This window comes from Passer domesticus, chromosome 5 (assembly GCF_036417665.1).
Source record: "Passer domesticus isolate bPasDom1 chromosome 5, bPasDom1.hap1, whole genome shotgun sequence".
In the NCBI taxonomy this organism is placed as follows: Eukaryota; Metazoa; Chordata; class Aves; order Passeriformes; family Passeridae; genus Passer; species Passer domesticus.
Window position 1 is genome coordinate 24,653,919 of NC_087478.1, and position 27,378 is coordinate 24,681,296.

The window sequence follows — 27,378 nt, forward strand, 5'->3', positions numbered from 1 at the left end:
AAGGTATTCTGGTAAAGGCAGCATCTTACACTGAGAGTGTAGACACCAGTCATCTGGGAAATTTGGGTATATAACTTCAGCATTTCCATTTCCCTTCCTAGTGTCACCAACTGTCAACAAACATATAAGCAAACATAAAAGCAACTTCTGACTAAACAGACACACTGTGCAAAAAGCAACAGCATCCTCCACATACAAACCCACACAAAACAGCTTCAACAATTGTGACTCCTCTTAGTTTTAACAGATCACTGAAGGGTGACTCAATTGCTTAAAAAAGTGATGGTATCACTACTTGAAACAATAAACATTCTGCAAGCAATTACTAAAACAAACTACATGTCCAAAAGATGAGTCCTGAATATAAATTATGTCTTTGTATGCAAGACATGCAACAAGTACCCTCTCTCATAGTTGAATATACATGAGTATTATTAAATAATATGCTTCACTAAACTAAGGTCTTTATTATGACAAAATATTTAGTCTTTGTTTTGAAGTAGACCTTTAGAAGATACTCTGATACCTTCCAAATGCATTTTTCAGCTAACCAAAACCAAATGATCCTGTGCTATACATACTCTCTAGATAGAAAAAGACACTTGTCCATCAGCCTGACAATGAACAGACACACAAAAACAGCAAGTTGTTCAACTCAGTACAGGTAATGCCGTGAAACCTCTGGCTGGTAGTGAGGTAGTGCACCTGCTGTAGTAGCAGTTACGAACTGATTATCAGACTAGATAATAACTAATTTATTCGGTTCCAGATGATCTACCCAGATAGGGCACTATGAAGATAAATACCTCACCAAAAAACATTTTAAAAATAAAGTTTTCTTCTGAAAGCTTTCTAACTATCTCATCCATGTACCACACACAACAGTTGACCTGTACTACTATTATGTTACACTCAGAGAGGTTATTTCTGTCACATCTTAGGTACACCTGCCTTTTTTTTAAAACTTCGGAGAGACAAAACACCTCTACCTAAATGATATTTTTCTCAACAGAGTACATAGCTAGCATATCTCAGCCACCAGCATAACAACCTTCATCAGCTACATATGAAAACAGGGCCCAGAAATCCTAATTCAAAGTGCCAGTAATTACAGCACTTACAATTCACCCCATACCATGGAATGTGATTTTTATCAGTGTAAATGGAATGGTTTAAATTTAAAACAACAAAGCAGCTTTTAGATTATTGTTTTCCAAAAAAATGTAAAGGAAAAAATTAACTCACCATTAATGCTTTGGAACTAATAAGTCTAATTTTTAAGTGTAGTGAAGCAAGTGGATACTTTTGTACTGATGTGAGTAATTAAAGTACAAGAGCTTCACAGACTCAGAGATGTAATGCAGCCCTTTTATCAAAAGCAGTCACTCTATCTCGGCCTGACAGTTAACAGCATATGATCTAGTAAACAAATACTTTCACACAGTACAAAAGTGCCATTAAAGGCCAGAACTGTCAACACAAATTCCATTCTTGCAAGAGAAAAAAAATATATAAACTGTTGATCACCTCTGGTTGCCTTAACTAGCATGGAGGTTGTCATGGAAACATTTCTGCGAAGTTCACAGTGATGAAACACAAACACTTCCAGTTTAATTGCTATTAGGTTTAGCATACCAGAGTTTATTTATACTCAAAGAGCATTATGATAAAATGCAGTAGAAAGTAAAGCTTGCAATGATCTGGCATAATAAAGCAAATGGATTTAGAAAAGTAAGAAAAAAAAAAAGAGAAAAGGAAAATAAAGCCAAAAAAGATAGACTTTTTATTAGATTGAAACACAACAAAAGTGAATTATCTCTTTACCAAAAATATTAATTAATCTTTCAGAACACAACTTGTCCATGGAAGTTTAATATAACTATATAAACATACTGACATGTGAAGATATTGAAGAAACAAAACATCTTCAAACAAAGCAGCATATATTTGAACTATAATACATATATAAGTATTTATTATTCAGATTCAAAACACATTCTTAAAATAAATTGCAGAATCAGTTAACTTCTGTAGCACACATCATGGGAATCCCATGTATTGGCAACCTCTTTTTTCCAGATAAAATAGCCCTAGTCCTGCTATTTTCTTACCAACAGAGTTCCTCCAGCATAAATGACAATTCTGTTGTTCTTGCAGACAAATAGGGCCCAATGAGATTTCAAATAATAGCGTTGACTGACTACATGAATGTAAGTCAGAGAGAGCTTAATTTTATTTCATTACAGTTAACAGGGATTCACTTTTATTTTATTAGAATTAAACAAAATACAGAGATGCATGCAAGTTACTAACTAAAATCTGCAGGTTCCTTTCATTATAATCCGATTTCATTTTTTTAATAATACTACATTCATTCCTAGAGCGTGATTTAAGTTAATGCAAAAGCTTTAATAAATTCCAGTGACTTTTTATCTGTTTTCATTAGCAGAAGTTTACTCAACTGAGCTGGCAGCCAGCAACACTTAGAAGCTGAACAGAGGTCAGGGCTTTGGAAGAGAGACTGGAACCAGTGCACTGGAATAAGTGCAGAAGGCACAAGGACAGAATGAGGATTCAGTCATGGTGCTGGGAGTGTAAGCTAAACATGGATGGGGAGCAGAGAGATGAAATCAAGTGTAAAGACATTGTCAAATTCCTGGTTGCTGACTGTGGCATACAAGCACAGGAATGCAATCAATTGCCCATAACCTGCCATCAACTTTTCTTTTATTCATATGAGTGATATGTTTTGAATGAAGGTATGGAAGGGAAAATGATCTGTAATAAAATAACTATATTTTGAATAATTTTCCACTACCTGCTTGTTAGGTCTATATCAAAGTAAAAATACATTCATCTTTACAATTACCATATTTATGCCTCTTAACACTGTTTTTTCTTTTCCCATTTGCCCATCTTGCATTTATTCAATCTCCACTTTTCTTCCTGCTGATGTTCCTGACAATCATCACTCTCCCCTTCCCAGCTAGAAAAGTTATCATTAATGAAATTTTTAATGCTGAATTTTAAAGACCATTATTAGATTTAGAATGAGTATCTTAAAAAAGAATTAATAAAGAAAATGGAATAAGGATAGAGTTGGTGTTTCAGATTACCATCAGAATCAGCAAAATATCAGAGTAGCAAGTTTACATTCTCAAGATTACAATTATTATCCTAATAATAATATATGGATTCAAAATGAAAGTTAAGATCTGGGGCAATCCAAAAAATACCACAAATATTTTTGACAAGTAGGCTTCTATCCACCACATACAGATTACTTTATTTCATGCTGCTTTCATTAGCTAGCTATACTTCAGCTCCTACTACATAATTTAGCTTCCAAGATGCTACTTCCTGTTAATTAATAATGTGCTTCTGATCTATACAAACATTATTTCTGTGAAAATTACTGAAAGACAGCAGTTTCTTTAACCACGACACACTATTCTGCAGGATTATCATGGTCGTTACTGAAGAATAAAAATGTGCCTGGTTCTGCCACCGTAACATATTTGTCTTCAGGTCTTCTTCCCACAAGGGAGAAATATGCAGATGAGTGTCCTGTTTTGTTAAAACCCTTTTCTCTTCTACTTCCATAAGTAATTTTGTCCTAGGGGCTACTGGAAAGTTGGTTTGTTCTGACAATGTGCATACAAAGATGTACTCAAATAACATAATAATTTAGAAAGAATTTGTATTAAAGTAAAATACAAAAACCATGTTGGTCTTCATTTCTCCTTTCTTCACGACATAAACAGGCCCTTGAACAAGATCTCAGCTCTGCAGTGAGAATCTTTATCTTGTTCATTCATAGGGAGCTCCCTTTCCCTGGAGAAGCTCTACTCGCAAACTCATGGGGAACCAGGCTAAGAACTTTGAAAATAAACACCAAGACACCAAACGTCTTCCAAAGTCTTGTGAGGAGATGACAAAGATAAAGCTGCCTGTCCTGTCTAGTTCATCATTTTCAACTGCTCCATCCTCAGAGACAGTTGTGCCACACAGGTTGTACTGAATGTATAGCTTGCAAAAGGTGTAGATACTGAGAATTACATTACCAGCTGACAAAGGTGGTGTGGTGCCCCAGCTTACAGAAAATCTTAAATACACAAAATTCCCCATAAAAAGACACTTTGGGGAGTTTTTATGCATCTGTTAAATAGGTGTGTAACAATTGTACAGAGTACTTCACAATGAGATTTATAATGATTTATCATTATTCCAAGCAATACTTCAGTATTCTCTAGTGTTGTCTAGGGAGCATTTGATAGAAGGTTTTAAAATCTAGAATTGTTTTGACCTGTGTTTCAGCAGTGAGATACCAGAGATAACTTGGCATGCATTTTTCTTAGCAGAAGCCCATTGAGAAGACACTGAACAAACGCTACATATTTTTAGTTCCCTCTGGAAGGAAGGATGTCCCACCATAAACATATGGAGGGAAATTACAATATCATAATGCTTGGAGGAGCTGATCCTTTAATAATAACCTGCTTTCTTGGGTGCCTCTTCCCTCCAGGGCTTTATTCCATGGTACTCTACCAAGCAGCTCTCTGAAGGGGTCAAAGTTTGCCTGCCTGAAGTCCAGCAAACCTGTTGTGCATTCTCCTCACTGCCATAAGGATCTTGAACTCCACCATTTCATGGTCACTGCAGCCAGAGCTGCCTCTGGGTTTTACACTCCCCACCAGTCCCTCCTAGTGGATGAGAACGAGGTCCAGCACAGCACCTCTCATCATCAGCAAATTTATCACTTGGAAAAGGAAATTATCATCAATGCTCTTCAGGAGCCACCTGGAATGATTATGCCCTCCTGTGCTGTCCCTCCCATAGTTATTGGGAGGTTGAAGTCTCCCATGAGGACCCAGCTATTTCTATATATCTACAAAGGGTCTCATCCAGTTGTTCTTACCAGTCAGGCATCATGTAACAGGCCACCACTTTGTCACCTGTCCCTGCCCTCATCTTAATCCTACTCTCCGTTGCCTCCTCCTCCATCCCCAGGCAGAGCTCCAGGCACTCCAGTTGGTCACTGGCACAGAGAGGAATGTCCCCTCCTCGTTTCCTCTGCCTGTCTTGTCCTTCCAACACCCCAGCCAGAGGAGCCATAAGATCATGGTTTACCTTGAGGTTTTCTTCCCAATTTAAAACTAGACATATTCTAGTTTAACAGACAAAGCCTGGGAAGGCAGGACAGAAAACATCTCACAGCCTCAGCCAATGTGAGGGGAAAGCCAGGACAGCTGAGGAGCCATAACCATCCTTGATGGCTGAAGTGAGGAAAGAAGAATGAAGAGAATGAGAGCACAACGTTTTGGGGTCACAAAAAAGGAAAACTGCAGAAAAGAAGACCCACTGCAGACTTCGCTAACCTGTCAACAAGAGCTGTCCATGAGGCCTCACTCCCATTCTCTACTTCAGCTGCAGAAAGCAGTAGGTGAGAAAAGGAGGCAGATGTGACTGAACATTAAGTGAGCTGAACCTACAGCATAACTTCATGTTGAAGAGGCCATGCAAGTCCAGGAAAGCCAAACCTGGAGTCTGTGACTGGGTGAGAGAGCACGGTTCTCTGACAGCTTTATTCTGGGAAAGGTGAAGGAGCTATGGGGGAAGCCCCAACTTTGTTTCAGCCTTTGATTAACTTTTTCTCATCTGTTTCCATATCCTCAACAGCAAAATATATCCCCAGACACACCCAATACACACCTTTCCTAGACAAAATATGATCCCTTTGAGGAAATTCCAATGGTCTACATCCACTTGACAATGAAGAAGAAAGGGGCCAGAAGAACAATGAATGAATCCCAGTAAGGGGTATCAAGATCCCTTACTATTTCCTTGCTTAATAAAAAAGACAAAAAAGGAAAATGAGATATACTGGAGATGGAAGTGTAACGTGAGACACACTCCAGTATGCTGTCTTAAATACACTTCAGTACAAATGAGAAAGAAAAAGAGTCAAACTACATTAATGGAATCTAGAGCCTTTATATCACTGCCTCCAAGTGACTGAAATCTCTTAAATTTTAGGTACTTTTTTCCCCAAGAGCTTAAATAATTAAGGCACAAAAGCTGTTAAGATTATGACTGTTTACCTCCTTGGCAGCAGCACCTTCACAGGTGAGCAACAAGAAGCTCATTCTCACTTTTCCTCAAATTAATTTCTCTCAGTAGAATGACATTGCAAGGAGAGAGGATGGTATCCTTATTTTTAGAATTTTACTCATCATATTAATCAAAATCTGCACAGTCAATTCATTCAAAATTTCTTTGTAGCACAACGGCAGTCTGTTAGAGGCAGCTCCAGAAAGAAAAACAGAAATAAAAGGAAATAACCCTCCAAGAAAAATAATTTCTAAACTTTAAAAAAAATAATTGCAATGTTTTTAATCCTGTTGCTGGCAAACCCACACTAGCAAGTTTACAGTTGATGTGTTCCAGAGTACACCAAAATTATGTATGTTTAAAATGTTCATAATAGAGAATAAAACGTCTAAAATTTATTAAGGTTTCATGCTGATCCTCCAGTCTGGCAAATGTTTGTAAAATGAAAAAAAAAAAAGAAAAAAAAGAGTCAGTGTTAAGTAAACATTTCAGACCTGAACCTTCTTTATATGCCTTTGAACCTTTCCTTTCATGTGCAATACCTGACAGCCCACAGAGAATAAAATGCTGAAAGCCCCAAAGATGGGTAAAACAGAATTTCTGACTCAGGAAATAAAGATCAGCTGAATATGATTCCCATATGGCAAACCAGATCAATGGAAAGCAAGACCAAAATTTACAATATCTATACTGTGCAGTACAACATGGAGGTTGTCTTTTATTGCTGGTAGCAAAACTCCCAGTGGCCAAGAATAAAAGCAGGCACAGAGATTATACCTCCACTAATGGTGAACTCTAAAAATACACATTGATAGATTTCAGATCGGAAAAGGAAAAAGAGAAAATTTTGGGTTGCTTTTATTTAGTGTTATGGAATATCAGCCATCAACTACAGCAATCAACTTTCAGCACAAAATCCAGGATTATTAATATAAAGGCATGTTTTCAAAGCCAAGGGGGGAAAAACCTCAGCAGCTTGGATTACCTGATATGAAAAGAAACACTCTTTGCTGTAAAACTAAAACAGCTTCAAGGTTACTTTTGTGATAGCATGTGTGGCTGAATGTGAGAGAATGTATAACAATATTATTACTTTTATTTCAAGATTTCCTGTAAAACCTCAGGTCATACTCATGAAGACTTTCTTAAAAAGCAGTGATAAATCTTTTCAGAACTTGCAAAAAGGGCACTGGGCAGCAGGGAGGTAACCAAGCAGTCCTCAGCGACTGAACTGGCAGAGCAATGCTCTCACCGGGGCGAGCAGGAGCCCTCTGCCAGGGATGGCACAGCACTGTACCAGCCATCCTGTGGGGTCTCACAGGGCAGATGGAGCCACAAGGCTGCAAGTAAAGGAAAAAAGATCCAACTTTTCAGATTCGTCTAATAAAGTTCAGAGGGAAATACACCAAAGAGAAGTTCTAAAAAAAACCCAAAACTGACAACATTTTTAGTAAATATACAACAGACCTGACAAAAGTAAAAAGATGTCAAATCACTTTCAAGCTTCAGTAAAATATTTGCTCTATTCTAGCGTTAAGTCCCAACAAAAAAAAAATAAAGGAAACCTCACAGCATCTTGGACCTACCTCACACTGCACTACTCCACCACTTTCCACTTGAAATTAATCCACAGCAACATGAGAGCCCTTTTCCAGGATATTTTCCATAGAGAGATGAGGGGGGAGGTAAACAATAGGAACTACATAGCAATATTGTCTTCTCTATCCCTCTATAAAAAAGCAAATTAAATACCTTGACCCTATATATATGAAGAGACGTGATTTACCTATAAATATAAATTTTTACACTATTTTTTTCCAGTAGGTGGAAACCTATCTATATATTTAAAAGCATGTCCATGGCAGAAATTCTGCTGGCATTCAACCTGGTGGATCTTCATAACTCATGATTTCACCACTAGTAAGCAATGCAGTCAAGTCAATCCTGGCACTGAAAACCTAAAATATTCAGCATGCTACTGGTGTATTAAAACATATTTTCTGTGATGCTTCATCAACAATGGTGCAATACGCTTATAGGGTAACCTTCAGCTGCAAATGCTGCCACTAAAGATCAACAGAGAAAAAGCAAAGAACAGTAATATTTAAATTAATTTATGAAACATTCTCTTTCACAAGAGAAATGGTAGAGGACCTAAAAGAAATTCTGGACCCCAGCAGATCACCTGGGGGAGGTGATTCTCCCCTTATCTCTAACAGCACACTGCTGCTCTGAGCTGGATCACAATTTTGTACAGTTAGGAGATAGTGTATACTCTCCTCTAACAAGCATTCTTCTTGCCCCCTTCCTTCAGCAATATTACCATTTAGACCGACTGGGATATCATCTCTCTCAGTCTTTGGATACATGCATCTAGGTCCTACAGATTCAAGTATTTCCAAAATATTTACTCACAAATATGGTAGGATCTTTGCAAATACCACCTTGAAAATATACCTCTTTTCTCAAAGTGTACAGCTGTTATACTCCCATCACTCTTATTTCAAAACTTGCTCTTATCTTCTGCTTTAATCTTGACAAATGTAATCTCATTCTACTGACATAAATCCAGTATCCCATTATATATTAATCACTTATCTTCCATGTCAAAGCCTTCCTATCATCTCTCATTCCATATCTAGAGGTAAACTCCCTTCTCCTTTACATCCAGGCTGCCAGCTTCCATCACCTATGTGTTATTTTTTCAATTAAGTGTCTACAAGCTTTTTATCCAGGCTGACGCCTTACACTGCTATGAACATCGACAAGACTAACCGATTAACCTCTTTCAAACTGCTTTGGCAGGAGACCTATGGAAAATTTTAAAACCAATTATTTGCTGATATGCTATGATAACTCCTTGTTTTTCTGTCTTCCCTTGCCTGCTTTCTAAACACTGTCTTTACCCACGTATGTAAATTGTCCTACTTCTGGGTTGGGACTCAGTAGTTCTCTGTTTGCACAGAACCCAGTGATGGCCCTTCCAGTTTAAGTCCAGGTCTCAAACACTGTCAAAGCACAGGCATGAAGTTAATGAATATCAATATGCCACTAAACACACTAACCACCGTCCTGCTTCTTTAAAAATAAAAAATAGCAATCAAACCAACATTGATACACTTCTTGGTTGTAAAGTACTGCTAGTATAACTCCTTCAGGAAATTTCAGTGTGTTAGAAAATCCTTAAAGCACAACCTGAAGTATTCCAGCGAAATCGACTTTGAAGTCCTTAATAATGTCCTCTTGCAAATAACTGTTCTGGTTAAAAAAAACCTTTCTCCCAATGGGCTTTGTTATGCCCTTATAAGCTGGATCAACAATACTCTATTACCAAGTATCTTCTCTCCATATACATTCTTAAAAGCTATATGGAAAAGAGAGTATCAAAAAAAATTGACATCAACAAAGAAAAATAAAGGAAGGAAGGAACTTAAGAAGATATCTAGCTTTCTTATTCCTATTTATTTTTATACATCCAATGATATTAATTCCCAGATTAAATATAAAATGTTTATATATTCACCCAATTAGGCAGAATAAATACATATGCCTTTTTTAGAGCCACAACTTTCCAGTCTTGATGCAGATCCTGCTACTGAAAGCAAAACCAGCAACAATGTCTCTCCAGAAGTATGTCCCCGTATCTCCTTGTACTTAAATATTTTTATAAGGTCTCATATAATAGTCCAATTAACCAGTATAATTTCCTGTCTTCTTAATCATGCATTTGTTTTGTGTTTTATCAGTTGGCATATTTACTCTCAGCCTTGTAAAATTTTTTATCAGCTTCATAGTTTACCTTCACAGAACTAGCAAGGAACAAATATTCATGATACACCCTAGTTATAAAAAAAAATTCCTTAAAAATATCAGGCTGTTTACTTTAGCTCTTATTATTCTTTATTTATTTCTCATAATTTAAAGAAAAAATCCTAACATCAAAATTGTTGGAGGAAATAAAGCAGTACTAGCTAACAAAAATAAGAGCCAAACCAAAGAAACTGTAACCGTGTAACACACAACTGTGAGGAAGTTTCAGCTCTCACTTGCGAACCAGATCTTCAAAGATTTTCAGTATCTAAAAATACAGTCCATCCCTCTCTTGCATTTTTTATCCCTCTGGCATAAAAATTTAAAAAATTAGAGACACAACTCCAAATTGTAAACTGATTTCATTTCCCATGCCTCTTAGTCTTTTACAAGCTGAGCTGTGTTCCTACCACACCGACTTCCCCCACAGCCTGCAAGATCAATGCAGTTCTAGCCTCTTCTCTGATGAGCCCCAGCTGCAGAGGATGGAAATCTTGCACACTGCAGAACATATGGGGTACCGGGTTTTAACAGCCTGATTCTGTAAAACACTGGGTTTGGGAAGTTTTTACACATCTTATTAATTATAATAATATCAGTGAGGCTTACCCAGCAAACAAGCCAAAGTAGCTGAGCTCTGCAAGAAGTTTTTCAAAGGTATAATGGAGTTAACCAAAGGGCATTAGTAAGTACCGAAGGAAAAGCGGGGGGAGATGATAAAAACAGGCAATCAGCTACAAACATGATACGAGACTTGAAGGCTACCATTTCCCCTTTCAAGCACAAGATTGATTTTCTACTGCATCTCTAAGCAAATTACTTGAATCTTTAGCCTTATAGAAATCAGGTTCCACTTTAACTTTTCCCTGATACATCTGACATTTTAGCTGTCAAGAGACACTTTCCATTACTCAGTGATTTTGGTAAAAATGGGGTGATTTCTTGTACTTCCACTGTATCTTATACAGCTTCTTTGCAGTATTCCTCCTAGTTAGATGGAATTGTTAGGACCCTCCTTTGTTGATGAAATACTATTCTTTGCTTTTTCTCTGTTGATCTTTAGTGGCAGCATTTGTAGCTGAAGATTACACTACAAGCCTGTCGCACCATTGTTGATGAATATATATGAAAATAGGGTTCTGTTTAAATAAACACGACAGCAGAGAAAACTTGAAAAAGTACAAGCAAGAAAAAGCAAACAGAAAGATTTGAGCTACACTCCTTAGCAATACAAGTGCTCTCAAAAACTTCCAAAAGCACAGATTAGAAAGGATTACAGCAGAGGAAGGTTTCCTTGACCCATATTCTGGCTTCCAGAGGTATCTCACAGCCCGATTACAGGGCACACTTGCTTAACATCTCAGCCCTGACAAGCCACTGCCACTGTGCAGGGCATCACATGCCTTGCCACAGCGCCTATCCAAAAGCTCTGTCCTGGCTGTCCAGGAGGGTACGGCTACAGCTATAATGCTCTAATTTTTCCAAGACCTGTACACTTTTAACAGCTGAATATGAAATGAGTTAAAGTACTTTGGAGAGCTAGAAGCAAGTTAAGCTGTCTGCACAGATATAACCTTTGTATTTTCTGACAGCTCTATAACAAAGAAAAAGCATCATAATCTCAGAAGTTCAAAAACCATTAAAAAAAGTCTCCTTAAAAAATGGAAAACAGACGTTCTCCTCTCTTCTTCTTCATACTTTTAATATCAGCAGAACTATATTTCTTTCTTCCTGTCTCTCTTGTTGTCAGGGCTTTTTAATTTGAACATATCTTCCATCTGGCCTGTCTTAAGACTTCTGAACTCTTCAGTCTGCCCATCATGTATGTAAGTGTCTGAAAATTAGTATACTGCAAACACCAGGAGGTGGATTATGTGTCATTCATTACACAGGGACAATTCAGCTTTTTTGTCAACCACAAATATTTGTGAGACAGCAGTAAAACGTAGGGTACCAGGATTCTGAGTTTCTAAGGGCAGCATGCAGTCAGGCACTTCCAAAGATGAACGGTTACAGCATCTTCCTTTGCAGCATCAGCTGTGACCTGGGTTCTGCCCTCTAAGCAGAAATCGGAGGCTCCTACTTGGGCCAAGTTAACTATGTCAGTTATCAATAAGAGACTAATCCTCCGTAGTGGGGGTCACACTGGATCAGTGTGACTTACCCAAGCACTGGCTGGGCTCTGTGCTCTCTGAAAGGCAGCAATGCAGATGGGCCACAGAATTCAACTCCAGCTCTGTATCAGAAATGTATTTTACATTTTGCAGGAAGCGAATTCAGTCAATGTTCACCCATCCATTTTACAGGTAAGATAAGAGTTATCCATTAAAGAAAGAGAAGTGAGCCTTAATGAATAGTAATTAACAAAAAAGGCACACACATTTAAAAAACATTCAATATAAGACATAGGCTTATTATTCTTGTTTCTATTAAATCTGCTTTAAATAAAGGTACTTGAATGAAAACACGATAACCTTTTTCTCTTTCTCAATAAAAAAAAAAGAAAACAAGAGCTTCCACAATGGGGTCTACAGCAGGTGCAGAAATTGTTTCATAAAATAAATTTGCAATGCCAAGCATTTGTTCCAGTTTGTTATTGTTTTCAATATTATTTATTTGTTTATTTAAATCTTTCAGTTATTAGTGGTCAAATTTAACATCCCATCCAAACTCACAGACATCAACAGAAGATTAAAATTTAAAAAAAAAATACAATAGTCTGCATGAGATTATACTGAACTGCAAACAAAAGTGGCAAAAGCAATTAATCAACCTTAAATGAGCAAAAGCTCTAGATCAACAACATGGTTTAAAACAAATTAAAACTTTGCAAACAATCACAGAAATGGCTTTTTTATTTCAAGTATACTGAATTTTAAGAGACTTCAAACTGTTAAAATTGCCACCCAGAGACAGAAAAAACACAGCTTATGCAGCTACTCACTAAATATATTTTCACATTGCCAGAATTTTTTTAACTTCTCACCAAGAACAAAAATGCAGGCCTTCAGTGGAATCTACAGCTACAGAAGATGCAATGCCTTTGATGTTATACTGCAATAACCAAACCCATCAAGTCACAAGTGCAATGCATATCACAATGATTTGCAGAGCAGCTAACGGTTGGGGTTTCTTTTACAGAGTAGCTTTGTGCAGTTTCCTAGAACAGTTTTTACCACAAGTACTTCAGATCTGCCAAGTAAAATCAAGAAGCACAATCTTCATTTATGCAAAACATGTTTTGTGGGAGAGACGTGGTTGAACTGGAAGCAGTTTGGGTACAATTATTAGTTGTTTTACACAGTTCTTATTACTAGATGCACACATATGCGAGGTAAATTTAACTTAAAAATTTTGTTTTAATGCATTAGAAAATTCCAGAATTAATTATGAACACTTGAGCAGTAGCTAATTCACTTTCCCTCAAATTTTCTATGACAAACTGAACAGTTAAAACTACAACCTCTTCACTCAAAATGCACAGAAGGTTTTGGAACAATGAAATGCAGCTGATGAGCTTCAGCAATAACAGGGCTTCACCTTCCAAATATCACATCCATATGAAGCCTATAGAAACACTATAGGAAATACTAAAAGGACAGATCTCTTTCTGCAAGCTTTTAATGAAACTATTCCCATTATTTCTATAATTGAAGCAAACAGAAGATTAGAAGGTTAACTCAACAAGAATATTTTTTTCCCCAAATCAACATTTGGAAATTTTTTTTTTCCATTCTCTTCTATTTTTAGCTGGATATCCATGGCACTTTCACTTTGAAATGACCTCAAGCTGCATCAGGGGAGGTTCAGGTTGGACACCAGAAAGAATTTTTTCATGGAAAGGGTTTTTAAGCATTGGAACCACTGCTCAGGACGGTGGTGGAGTGACCATCCCTGGAGGTGTTCACGAAACAACTGGACATGGCAGTGAGTGCTCTGAGCTAGCTGACAAGGTGGTGATCAGTCAAAGTCTGACCTGATGATCTTGTAGGTCTTTTGCAACTAAATGACTTTGAGTCCAAGTCCCTTTTAGAGCTCAAAGGGTTACACTACAGTTATACCTCAACATAGTATTAAGCAAATTAACAGAAAGATGATGAAGAATACCTTGCACAAGAAAAACCTATGAAGGCAAAACACTGACACTTTGCTAAAAATGTATTTTCTCATACATCTCTACTCTTAAGAGCTCCAGTTAAAAGCATAAAGTGAACTTTTGCCTCATGCAGTTTAACTACCCTTTGTGCAAAACGCTAATTTCAGAGGGATCTAGTTTCTCCATAAAATAATTTCTTCCCACATTTAAATAATTCACAGGAAAAATGGACTGTCCACTGAGAGAATGATAACATTCATTTAGAACAACCAAAAAGCCAGATATGAAAAATACTGCAACACCAGTGAAAGAAATTGACTTGGTTTGTTTTTCTCATTTGGTCAGTATCTCTTTCACTGGGTTGTAAGCATCTTAATTTTTCTTCTGTGCATGTGTCAAAGCAACCACAAACCAGCACAAAATTCAGGCAGTTAGTGAGAAACACAGCAATCTCTGGACACATTCACCAATGTAAAAAACCTGTTTCTGCTTTCCTTTTTCCATCCAATCTTAACTTTTCTTGAGGAAACACTTCTAGTCCTGATCCAAGGCTCTCCTTTAAGAGAAACCAACTTAGTTCTTGCAGTTACTGTGCCAGGAGTAGGGCTAATTTCTCAGTCTAGAAAGCATTTCAGCAAGTAAATGGAAAGCAGTGGCTGGATTAAATTAGGAGACCGGAATTTGCAATCATTGAGCTCCAGAAAGCAATTTACTGGCATTCTCAATTTAATTATCAACACCTCATAACCATTAATGAATTTATCTTTACCGTACTGAGATTAAGTAACTCTATCACAAAGTTCTGCAAGTATATATCTGAGCCAAGAATTATAAATTTTAGGAAGGCACTTTGTCTCTATCATCATCATTCTTTAAAACATTAAAAGCAGTTAATTTCAACACCATAAACCATGACTGCTGCCCTGCTACCACACCTACTTAAGACTAAAAATAATGTTTGTTTCTCTTACAGGTGTTCTTGCCCACATCCATAGGGATGTGTTCACCCCAACAGCAGTTTACTGAACTAAAGAAAAACAAGTATTTTTCATCTATAAGCCTGACATATGCAGAACTTGTTCCCCCTCTTCAAACCACAATGCCCCCTTGAGGAAAAAGGGAAGAAAAAAAGAACAAGTGGGGAAAAAGGAAAGAAAAAAAAAGGCTCTGAAGAGTAAGGAAAGAGCTTTCTACACAAACATAAAAAATACAAATTCAAAAAAAAATACAAATTCAAACAAAGGCTGTCAGTGCTTATAATGCTCATCTTTCTGAGTTTTGTGTTTGTTTTTTTTTTTTCCAGACCCTTTTTCTCATATGAAACTTCATTGCTTTCACCATCATTTAGAGCAGTTTCAAGAAGAATACAGGGACTCAAGTTCTGAAATTCTTTCCGTGTATACCAAATTCTACATATATACTTAGGTATCTGGTTAAGGAAAAAAAATATTAAAAAATGTTTCATTTTGACTTATAACTCTAAGCAAACCTGCATTTCTATTAGGCAAGCAAAGGAAGACAAACTAATATTCACAGAGCAAAAGTACCAACATTTATCACTGAGGAAAATAAATCTTTAAATCTGTTATAAGCTAGTGTTCCCCGAAGACATCCAACAGACATGGCCCTTGCCTGTGTATCAGAAGTTAAACAGGGAAGTAAAGATTTCTGGAAGGCTTTGAGTTTTGTGCCTAAAATCCTGGGTTTAGTTTTCTCTCCTTAAAATCTAAAGAAAGAACTGTGATTTATCTGTTATGTCCAATACACTTTCTGTATTTTTTTGAATTCATCTAAATTTAAAAAAATTATGGAGACAGTAAATTTGCACAAGGTTAATAACTGCCTATAAGAAAGAGACTGGAGAACACCACAGATTTCTTCACTACACTGTATCATCTTCCACCAGCAGGCACACACAAAACAGAATGAGAACAAATTATATTCAGATGGTACTAATGTTCAGGATTTTAATATTGCTGTCCTTACTACAACTATATAAAACTCTCTGCATAAAGGTTACCTCTAACACATCTTCTAACTCTTAAACACATTAAAAAACACCCTTATTACATTGTACATTTAACCACAACACAAGAAAAGGTTAGCTCCCAATAATAACCTTATAAAGAAAGCACAGTATCAGTTAAATGGATTTTAAGTAAGGGTCCAAGATCATATTAGGCAGCAATTATAAGCTACAAATTGTATTTTATATCTGCAGTGAGAGGTAGCAAAAGTCTTGCTGAGTCAAATCTTTGCTATAAAACCTCTTGCCATGCTTTAAATGCTGCAAGCAGCTGAGCCCTGAGGGGTTAAAGCTAATGCTAAAGGTAAAGGCTTGAAGAGTTGACCAGAAACCTTGTGGCCATAGATCTAAGTGTGTCAGTCACAGGCAAATATACCGTACTGTGCTTGCCAGAGAAGGCCAGGAGGAATAGATCAAGCTCATCCGCTGTTGAGGAGCCTACCAGAGGTGCAGCAGAGATTAACATTGGTTTCACTCTGCCTACAGTGATATGTGCACAAAAGGTGACACTGGACGGTGACTCACTATTTCCAAGCACCAAAGAAAAGTAAATGCATTAGAAGTGTTTCTTCCAAACAACACCTCCTAAGAAAGAGGCCCCCAAAGTGTCAGGAGTGAAAAGGAATGAAAAAATCATCCCAGTCAGTAGACTTCAAAGAAAGAGCTCTGTCTCACTACAGCTCCCCAGGTTACCAAAGCAGCCTGACCCAGAGGGTCACCCACAGCTGCCACTGCTCTCCTCAGCCCAGCTGCCAGCACTTACCACCTCAGCCCCCAGCCCACGGCAAAGCAGGAGACCTCCAGGATGCCCTTGCTGGAGGAGGTTTCCAAGAGGAGCAACTCACTCCCTCCCAAGCACGCACTGTGAGGCTTGGGTCTGTGTCTTGTTTTGCTACCGAGGCATTCCAGCCTGTGTCAGTTTGGATTGCAACATAAATATTGTGCAACTGCAGGCTCCTTAGTTCCAATTATGGTAATATTGCAGGTGACAATGAGAAAGGTATTTTTAATATCTCTGGTTACATTTTGCTCCATCTGCATCTTAGAAAAAGAGAAATTCAGCTAAAGGAAATTTTGTTGATAAGTGAATTCGGAACAAAACTAGAAGCCTAACAATGACTTGGAAAAATGGGTCTTCCCCATTCTGATAGTAATTTAGTGCTAGCAACAATGACCCAAATGTCAGTCACATGACACAGAAAATGTTTATAAAATTATATTTAAATGATACATAACTATATTTAGAGGCTTGAATGTTATTAAGTCACAAAATGTGCAGGTACCTATGTATAATAAGGCTAATAGTTTCAGTTTAAAATTTAATTCTAGTTACTGAAGACAGGTATTAAAACGTATGTTAAAAATAGCACTTTAGTTAAGTCCAGGACAGCAGGTTCCATTTTTACACATAATCAAATAATAGAAATGTATTCTTCTACTGAGTCACAGGAAGATGTGAAATGCGAGCACCGAGCCTGCAGCTCAGGAGGACCGTCAAGTACACGGCTTTCTCCATCTGCCACCTTTCTCAGGCTTCACAGTAGCTCTCCTCTCATGTGACAATCAAATGACAAGGGGGAGAAGGAGTATCAAGAAGTGAGAGCAAGGTCCAACTTATCCATACACATTCTAGATGAACATGTAGCGACTTACTGGTGTTCACACATTGCCCGGGGCTCCTGGGAAATGCCAGATTTGCTGCATATGCATATTAGCACCAATCATGAGGCACACAACACCCTACAGCTACAGCACACGGTACACCTGGCTCAGCAGGCTGGACACTTTAGAACAAGTATCTGTCTTCACATTTTCAGAAACATGTCTTTCATATGTCTTTGGTTCCTCACCAATGATGTACCTGAATGCTGTACTTTTTAAGATGCATTTACAAAATAAATTAAAGAGAATTCTTCAAAGTATTTAAATGTTATGAAAAAGTAACTTTAAGTATGGATTTTTTCATGTTAGTGGTGACATGCTTCAGAGTCTATGAAACAGTTGGAATAAGAACTTTTGTTGAAAGAAAAACTGCTAACACACTGATTTGGCTTAAATATGCACAAGCAATCCATGACCTGTCTCAGTCTAGGTGGCTTTGAAGAGCAGCTAAGTAGTTGGCAACTTCTTAGTTTCAGAAACCTGTTTTGGACAGTCACATACAAACACATCAAAATCATCAACCAGGCTCAGCACCTCAGCCATAAAAGCAAGTCTTCATATCAAACTTCAGAAAACTTGGGATCAGAGATGAAGGTGTTGGATTTTTCAACACAAGTGTGTGGCCATCACCTCAAGCACATCTTCTCCTGAAGCCTGAGACAGGTTAAGCCACAAGAAGGGCACATGTGTGCTCCAGGAGCAAGGGAGGTTCAATCTGAGCAGAGTCCTGACAAGTGTCAATCTGCCGCCAGCCACAGAACCACTGAATCACTCACTGCTCCAGGCCCCACTGCTAGACCAAGCACACCCAGACACCAGGACCAGCCCAGAGGACAGCCTGAAGCTGGAGCATGGCACGACACCAACGCTGCAAGCCATACGTAGTCTGGAAATGAATGCTAACCTGGTTCAGAAGCATCCTTCCCTCACTTTCTCAAGGAAGAATTTGGAAAGCCATGTTTTCCCATCACAACCCATTAAATACCTGGTTTTACATGTAAAACATTCTCCAGCATGGTCAGTTCCTGTCTGGAGAAGCACATTTCTCAAACACATTCCCTGTTTTAGCAAAGGATTGACTGCACTGTTCTTTAGAATACTTTCTGTCTTATAACCTGAGACGCAATAAACCCACCAGGATACATTTATTTTCTTTCTGAAGGCCCTGGTCTCCTTGCCAGAAAGCTGTGGATGGAGACAGAAACCCTGTGATGCTGCACAGTCACACGTGCACAGGCACAGACACACACACACACATTGGATTGATCATCAGCTTCTTCACCTACCACTGCTGCAGTAATACACAAATATTTTGGCAGTTCACCATTCTCCTGGTTTCTCTGTGATTTGAACGTGTGGCCTGATTCCCAGACTCAAAACCAAAAACACTTTTAGAAAAGAAAAAAAAAACAAAACCCAAAATCAAACCAAATCAAACAAATGCAAAAATACACCAAAAAAAAATCAAACCAACACAACAACAAAAAAACCCTTAACCACTATATATAAAGGGTTTCCATGTGTCAGTTCATAAGAAGTACAAAGGGTGTGTATACTTCACACCCTTTTCTGGTCAATAACAAATACAGGCTCAAGAACAGATCCAGAACATCCAACGCCAAACATCATTAACTCTTCCTCAAGACATCAGTCTCTTAAAATAGAATACCAAGTCTCAATCACAATAGACTTAATTTTTCTTCTAAAGCAAAGGAATGTGCAAGAATCTGACACCATATGAAACTCCTGTATATTCAATATAGTTATCTGTTGAATTACTGACCGTACATATTCTTCAATGTATGCTGACAGTTATTGTGTACTGAGAACAATTTACAGACATCTCCACAACATTAAAAGTCATTTAAATGCATTCAAAACTGGTAACAAATGGCTCTGAATAAATGTTTGCACAAAAGCATTCTATGATCTTTAGCAAAGTTTCATCCTAATATTTTTACAGTTTTAGCACCCATATATTCCTTCACCATATATTCTTTCAATGAAGAATGAAAGTTGCCACATATCACAGAGTTCTCAGCACTCTTCCTCTTACATTCACCATATTGTACACATGTGCACGTTTATTTCTTATTGAAAATGTTGTTCTACAAAGAAGAAAACACTGACACAATTGAAGAGCACAACAGCAGATACGCGTATCTCTGCAGTCTGCGCATCTCTGCAGTCTGTGTGCACCTGACTGCATTAGGTTTTGTGTTTTCATTTACAGGTCATCAGAATGCTGTAACTACTGTAATGAAACCACAATCCTGTTTGTGTTCTCTCACACAGAAGTGTCTTCAATGAGAGCTATTTCAATTTCTGTGTTTCAGACTCTAAAAAATACTAGTCTCTGTATTCTAGACACTTTTCTTCCCTTTACCTTCAAAAGACCTCCGTCCCCCCTCTGTCACATCAATAAAATGATAGTTTTTTCAGTAATTAAGTATCAAATTTCAGTGCAACACCTAGTAAGTAAGTTTCCAAAACCATACACTACATTTAACAACATCTAGTATTTAAAAAACATCGGCCTGTAACCTGGTGTAACTCCTGTGCCTGCCAAGTGCATAAAGCCAGCGTGCAAATAAGTTTGCTTTTTCTTCCCATAGAAGCGAAGGAGAAGAAATGTATTTTCTTTATTGGGCACCAGATGAAAATCACATTGCTCTTCTGAAACCCTCAGCCCCTATTTTCTGAGCAGCTGCCCACCTCTTGGCAGTGCTGCCTATGCCTTTGCTGGCTCCTGCCCAGCCACATTTTCTCTGGCCTTTTCCCCCCTCACTTCCCAACTCTCCACTGTCTGCATGTTGTCCCTCTATTTTCCGAAGCCCTTTGTGACTTCCCACCATATCCCTTAAAATTGCCTCTGCAATATATTAACATGACAAAACTTGTAAATTTCTGATCTAATTTCCAAGCTGTTAAACATCAACTACAGGTTTTATTACACCACTTGTTTTAGTAGATGGGTTACAATTCCAGAAGAACAATATGCCCTCTCAACATCAACAGCATGACTTACAAAAGAATAAATCAACAATGTAATTGTGAGCAATTTTTGTAAGACTTAGCACCAACAGGATGGCAAAGTTGAAATAATATTTACCTCTTTTACATTTTCTTCACCATTCCTGGCCAAATTCAAAATCAACATCTAATAGATACTTAAAGTATTATGCTTGATATAGCTCTGCAACTCTGAGATTGCTTCTCCAAACACAAGTTTCATAGTTTTCAGACTGAATAACACAATTAGGTCCTGTTCAACAAGCAATGTAATATCACAGCCATTCTCCTTCCTTCTCAAGAAGGACAAGATTGCAAAAATTGTAGTGGCAATATCCATCAAGATTAGACTATTTTAATATAAATATATGTCAAAATGCAATTAGTCAAATTATGTCAAATACATTATTTCAAATTACATCAAATACATAATGTATCATGCTGGTTAAGGCTGAAATACAAAAGCTGAATAATGGAAAAAATCAGCATTTGAATTCACTTGAAGACAAATTCTGACCAAAGTTGCAAAATACACATCATGCTGTTAGAGAAAAAAATACACTATTCTAAAATGATCATCAACTAAACATCAATCTTAAAAGATAAAGGATTTTTCTTGTAACAATGTACAAACTTATTTACAAAATACTGTGCCTAGAAAACCCCAACAAATTTCCAGTTATATATAGTGATGTACCCCTAGCCTCAAAACATCACTCTTCAAACGAATTTCTGGTTTTGAGCCCAACAGTATCTCCCACTGGGACAAGGCTGGCACAGGCCCACTGGAATCTCAGTCATCCTCATAATGTCCTGGAGGCAAACTGAAACAAGACTGAGTTCAGCAATTTACAGAAATACTTAACATGATGCAATTTGCAGCAGTGTCTGATTCACCACAGAGGTCCAAAGGACCGGCTCGCCAGGCAAAGGACTCGCAGTGTGTGTCCCTGTGGACCTGCAGCCCCCAATGGGCTGGAAACCTTGTAAAACAGAGACACTCCACCAACTTCTTCCAGTACCTGCTGCCCATAGGAAGCTGAAGCTCCTTGGTAAACAAGCAAGTTCTACAGGTAAGCCAAAGGCAGTCTGTGAATTTCAAAGAGGGTTCTTTGCGACCCAGAGGGTTGTATGATGGAGGTCTGTAGTCTATCCTTTCACCCCAGAACGGACATCACACAGCACTGCAAGGGGGGCGCATGGAGTGGGCAGGGCAGAAACCTCCCTTCTGCACGTTGAATGAAGGCGCTGCCTGTCCTTTAAACCTGTTTGTTGTTCCTCAGCCTAACCAATTAGACAGTTATCTGTTACCTACCTAAAGCCCTCTGCCACCCAGCAGAAGAGACACCCACACTCTGGGCACACAGAAGGTGCAGTACACCACATCCAAGGGAATCGGCTCTGTCCTCAGCAACAAGCCTGATTAATGCAAATAGTCAAGTAAGAAACAAACTGCAGCAAACCCATTTCCAATATGTGTAATTACTGTGAGCAGGAAAAAGAAATAACTAAGTAAATGAACAAAAAGTTAAACCTACAATGTTATTCCCTCCTCTCAGCAACCTCTACAACTTACTAAAAAGACTTAGACAGTAAAAACCTTAAAGCAGTGTACTTAGTATTTCAACTTTATTTTTCTCAGAATAGGAACTGAAATTGTGATATTAAACATAATTCTACACAAATTCATTCCTCAGAGGTCAAATGTTACTTTGTAACACCATCCCAAACTATACATTGATGAAGCAACAAAAATCATAGCAATTGTTCATTAAAGAGATTATTTTCAGCTACTTCAGTGATGACAGCATAAACAAGCTATTGCTGGCACTTTCAAAACCACCTTTCTGACATAAAAGATGGTGTTGCCCTTTAACACAAACCTATCAGAAAAGGCACTGAAAAAAAACCCCAAAAACCTAAACAGAAAACAAAAACAAATGCAAATCTTGCAACAAATAACAGATGCCTCTTATCATTTGCAGTGAACATTTTGGAAGATTTTTAAAAGCGGTAAGTTTGATTAAGCTACTGAAAGCCTCAGAAAGGAGAAAAAAAAGATGATCAGTGCTAAATAATACTTGTGAGACTGCTCCTTGTTTTTATGCTGGTCTAGAAGTTTTGAAATTTAAGTCTAAAGCTACTTTTGGCAATTATTACAGTAAGTATGCTTATTCTGTAAAGCAACAAATGTGGAAGAAAGCCTTCAAACAATTAACAAGGAACTACTTTATTGCAATTTTAATATTAGTTTTATAAGGTTAGTTTATTACAGCTAAGATTTTCTACAATTTCATCGCTTCTATGAGGTTTTTGTGGTGCCGCTATTTTACACATACAATCAAGAAAGGTATCAAATCAAAACAGGGCAGGGAATAGGAATCTAAATGACAAGTATTTCTTCCAACAAGGATTAGCTGAGAAGTATGCTACAGTGGCTGTGAAAAAAACCAGACAATTTGCATGGCTTCTAGACCTATTAGCTGTCACAAAATTTTAAAGAATAATTAGTTCCAATGTACAGAAAATTATTATTTTATAACAAAGTTGACAGCATTTTTAATTTTGATTGTGATTTGCATTTTTCTCCAGTCAAAATCATTCACTGGGTACTTTTTAATGACCTATGTCCTAAATTGCTCTCATTTCATATGAGCAAGTGACCTCTTCACAATACGACCAGCAAAGAAAAAACATGACTCCTAGGAACCATTCATTTTCAGCAACCAACACAATTTAATTTCTCCAAAATAAACCAGGTAGAAATTGAAATGGAACAAAAAAGTACTCCATGTTCAAGAAATATTAATTAACCCCTCTATCAGAAAGATAAATACCAGCCCTCATATACCAATGATGAAAAACAAAGAGGTTAAGTGACATTTTCAATGACACATAGCAAAACACTGCCACAACATGGATCACATCTCAGAAGTTTTCTATTGTTTTCAGCCCACTTGCCTCGAATAACTCCTGTGCATGCAATGCTGAATCAGATATATTTCTCAGAATACAAAAAGCTTATTCCAGCTCACATAAATTAGTCCTTTAAAAAATAAATCTTATTCTACAGTAATAAAAAAAAAATTAAGTCCAACAAGAACTTTAAAAAAATAATAATGGAGTCTGACAGGAATGTTTCCAAGCAAATACACCTTTATTCTCAAAATGATAGTCCCAACACATTCTATTATGGAAAGTATTAAAATATGTATAAGCAACAGATGATTATAGAAAAAAAAATGCAACCAAAAAAAAAGTCAAACACCACCAAATAAACAAGGTCACTTCAAAAATCTGTGAAATATTCACCTGACTACTGCACAAACCCTAGTGCTGTTTTAAAAGAGTACCATGTATTTACTGATTGAAATGTCCTGAACTTGATATATTTCTTTTACTCTTCCTCACACTCAAACCCACTCTAATTTGCTTGTTTCTTAGAGATTATTTGGCCATTTTACGTAAATCTTCACTAAACAGAAAGCTACAAAACATTTAGATTTCTTCCTCTCTCAGATATAAACACTGCACTGTAGCAAAGATCCCATGACAGAATGTAAAAATCGCTGAGGTTAAACTAAAAACAAAGAAATACACAAATATTTATACAATTGATTCTGCGTAAGCTTCCTCCTAAGGTTACTGTTAAACCTTAAAGCCTACACCAACAAGGCCTCACATGAAGCAGTGTATTTCAGGTGTTACATATTATCAAAATAAATTAGGATGTCTAACTACATGCAGTTTGGAAATGCTATATTTGAAATACTCTTTCCTTTCCCTTAACCTTTTACTGATCTACCATCCTGAGTAATTAAATGAATGATTTAAGCACGTAAAAATGCTACAGAACAAAACCGTTTTGTGAGAACTACATTAAAACTGCAGATTACTACAAAACAGGGGTATTTTGAGTACCTACATTTACATGAACAAATTATCATCATCAAGAAAAAACTTTAGAAAATACTAATTTGAATGATTAAAACCATATCCCACTTTAAAGGGTTTAGTGCAGCATTAGAGAAACCAATTTAATAATTAATCATATTTTCTTTAGAGTAATATTAGTAGCAGTAATGTTTTTCCTTAATGGCTTTAAATTACTTAGCACACAGAAGAGAAAAAATTTAAAACTGTCAAAATATCTTAAAACTTTGACTTCTTTCTCCCCACACACACGGATTAATGGGGGGATACAGACACCATGCACAACTTCGGAGTCCCACCTTCGTAAAAAAATTTCCAAGGGCCTGATCCGAGCCTGTGAAGTCAATGGAGCGATTCCTATACTGCTGTCAAAGGAAAGATTCCCACTCTCAAGAGTTGAGTTTGGACAGGGGCTCTAATGCACAGAAAAGACCAGGGAAGATCCTCTTTCGAAGAGGAACTTCTGTGTTTCTCTGGGTGTGAATGCACACAGGCAAGACTTCCTAAAGTATAAGCGATTGCCAGGTAGAGGGTACTGCCCATTCCTCCATCTGCAGCTCTGCACTCTTTAATAATAGAGGACAAGACCACAGATTCACGGTGGATACTTTTGAAATTATTTCTCCCTGGAGAATATAACAGCAGCCCACTTTCTATCTGGACAATTCTCGCAAATTTTAGATGAGCGTTATTCCTGCCAGCCCACAGCCTAAGCTTTACGCCTCTCCAGTAGCTCCATCCCGGGACCTTACCAGCGCTCGCCAGCGTTCTCGGCCGGGGGCTCCGCTGCGACACGGGCCCGCTGCCTGATGAACCTGACGCGAGCCGAACTACGGGAAAAGAACAAAATCCTCACGGACTGCCTTTACCTTGGCCGTGCAGGCTCCGCCGGCGGCACGGGGCTTTTCGGCAGGTCACGGGAGGCCAGGAGCGCTGCCGCCCGCGCACCCGCGCTCGGCGCGGCAGAGCGCGGAGCGGCGGCGCCGGCTCCAGCCCTCCGTCCTACGGCTGCCCTGGCACGCCCGATGGCACGGCGGAGTGCAGCCCGCTCCACAGCCAAGGCCGCCGCGGCCGCTCTCCTCTCCTCGTAATCTATCACGCTTCCCAAACTTTCCAACTCCTGAAGCCCTCCTCAACTTCAAAGCCAATTTTAAGGGAAGGCCCCTACGTACCAGGCACGGAGGCCGCCTCCGGAACCCCGCAGCTCCAACACCATTATTTATTAATTGTTGGGTTTAGGCAATTTTGTCTTGGGCCAGGGGACGACCCAGTTCCCTGCGCAGCCCAAACAGCGCCCGGGGTCAGCGCTACCCCCCGGGCACCCCGGCGCCCCTGCGCTTCCCCTCCCACGCCAGCGGGGGCGCCCCGGGGCAGCGCGGCGCGGGGCGCCCCGAGGGGGCGGCCGGCAGCGGCCCCTCCGCGCGGGCGGGCGGGCGGAGAGGCGGGGGCTGGGGTGCGCCTCTCCCTCCGGCGGGCAGGCAGCACACAAAGGAGAAACGTGACACGTTTCTTCACCCGGGCTGTCTGCTGGGGAGGTCTCGGGGAAAAAGAAGAAGAAAAAAAAAAAAGGAAAAAAAACCCCAACACACCACCACACAAACGGGGAGGCAAAGGGCGGGTAGCCGAGCTTCCCTCACACGCTTCCTCGGCAGCCTGGCCCGAAGCCCTCCCCGCCTGGCACTTCTCTACCCGTGCGGGGAGGCTACAGGTTGTTTGTTTTTAATTACGCGGGGGTGGGGGTCCGCGGCGCTGAGCGGCGGGAGGGAGGCCCTGCCGACCCGCAGCGGCCGCGAGTTGTGTTGGGGGAGCTTACGCTGGCTCCCGCGGCCGACCCGGCCCGGCCCGCCGGGCACGGCCCCAACTCCAGCTGGGGCACCGCAGGCTCCCACCGCAGAGCGCGCCCCCGCCCCCCGCTGGCGGTGCGTGTTTGGGAGCGGTGCCACCGGGTGCCGGGAGACCTGACACATGTCACTGCTGCGGCCGCGCCGGCCGCGGCCAAACTTTCCCGCGGCGGCAAGTCAGTGAGCGGCGGCGGAGGGGGGTGGAAGCGCTGGAAGTAGCAAGTCACACCGGGGAGCGCAGGGAGGAGGGGACGGGTGTGCGGGGCGGGGTGGGGGGGGTAGCACTTACCGGGAGGAGACACCGTGTAGGGCGTCCCGGCGAGCTGACACCGAGAGAGAAAGGGCGAGCGGAGCCGCGCGCAGCCGCGCGCACATACAGAGTCCCTGCGGGCGGAGCCGCCGCGCGGGCCGGGGCAGCGGGGGCGGCGCGGGGCCCTCCGCGGGCGCGGAGCGGCGTCGGAGCCTCGCGCCCTCCCGCCGGCTGGTGCTGCCTGGCGCTGGCGGTGCTGCTCTCCCTCCCCCGGCGTGCGGGTCCGCCCGTGTGCGGAGTGTGCCGCCTGTGTGTATGTGTTTTGTTGGGAATGCGAAAAAAAAAAAAAAAGACGAGGGAAAAAAAAAAAAAAAGAAAACCCGCCGCACACACCGGCTGCTTTGGAGAGAGGGGAGTGCGAAGGGAGCCCTCCCTCACATGATCGCAGAGTGGCCTGCACAGAAGTGCTAATAACGCGGGGAGGGGTGGGGGGGAAAGCAGCGGAGGGGGAATGGCAACAAAAAAAAGTGCGGCGGGATGCGCCGGGCCGTGCCCCGCTCCGCCCGCGCCTCCCCCGGCCGGTCCCCGGCGGAGCGGGCGCTGTGGGTCGCGGCGGCCGGCAGCTCCACCTGCTATG

At 39.8% G+C, this 27,378-nt stretch overlaps 1 protein-coding gene across 7 annotated transcripts in view; it reads right to left on the reverse strand.

The window, feature by feature from the left end:
- Window positions 1-27,064, reverse strand: part of FOXP2 (forkhead box P2) — a 402,834-nt gene extending 375,770 nt beyond the window's left edge. For 4 of the 7 annotated variants that reach the window (XM_064422357.1, XM_064422356.1, XM_064422355.1 and 1 more), the window contains exon 1: window positions 26,781-27,063. The gene's annotated coding sequence lies outside the window, so the exon portion shown is untranslated. Of the gene's footprint in view, window positions 1-25,822; window positions 25,960-26,780 lie in introns of those variants that run through there. The other 3 variants (XM_064422362.1, XM_064422343.1, XM_064422345.1) reach the window with 3 other exon arrangements.
- Window positions 27,065-27,378: the final 314 nt, after the last annotated feature.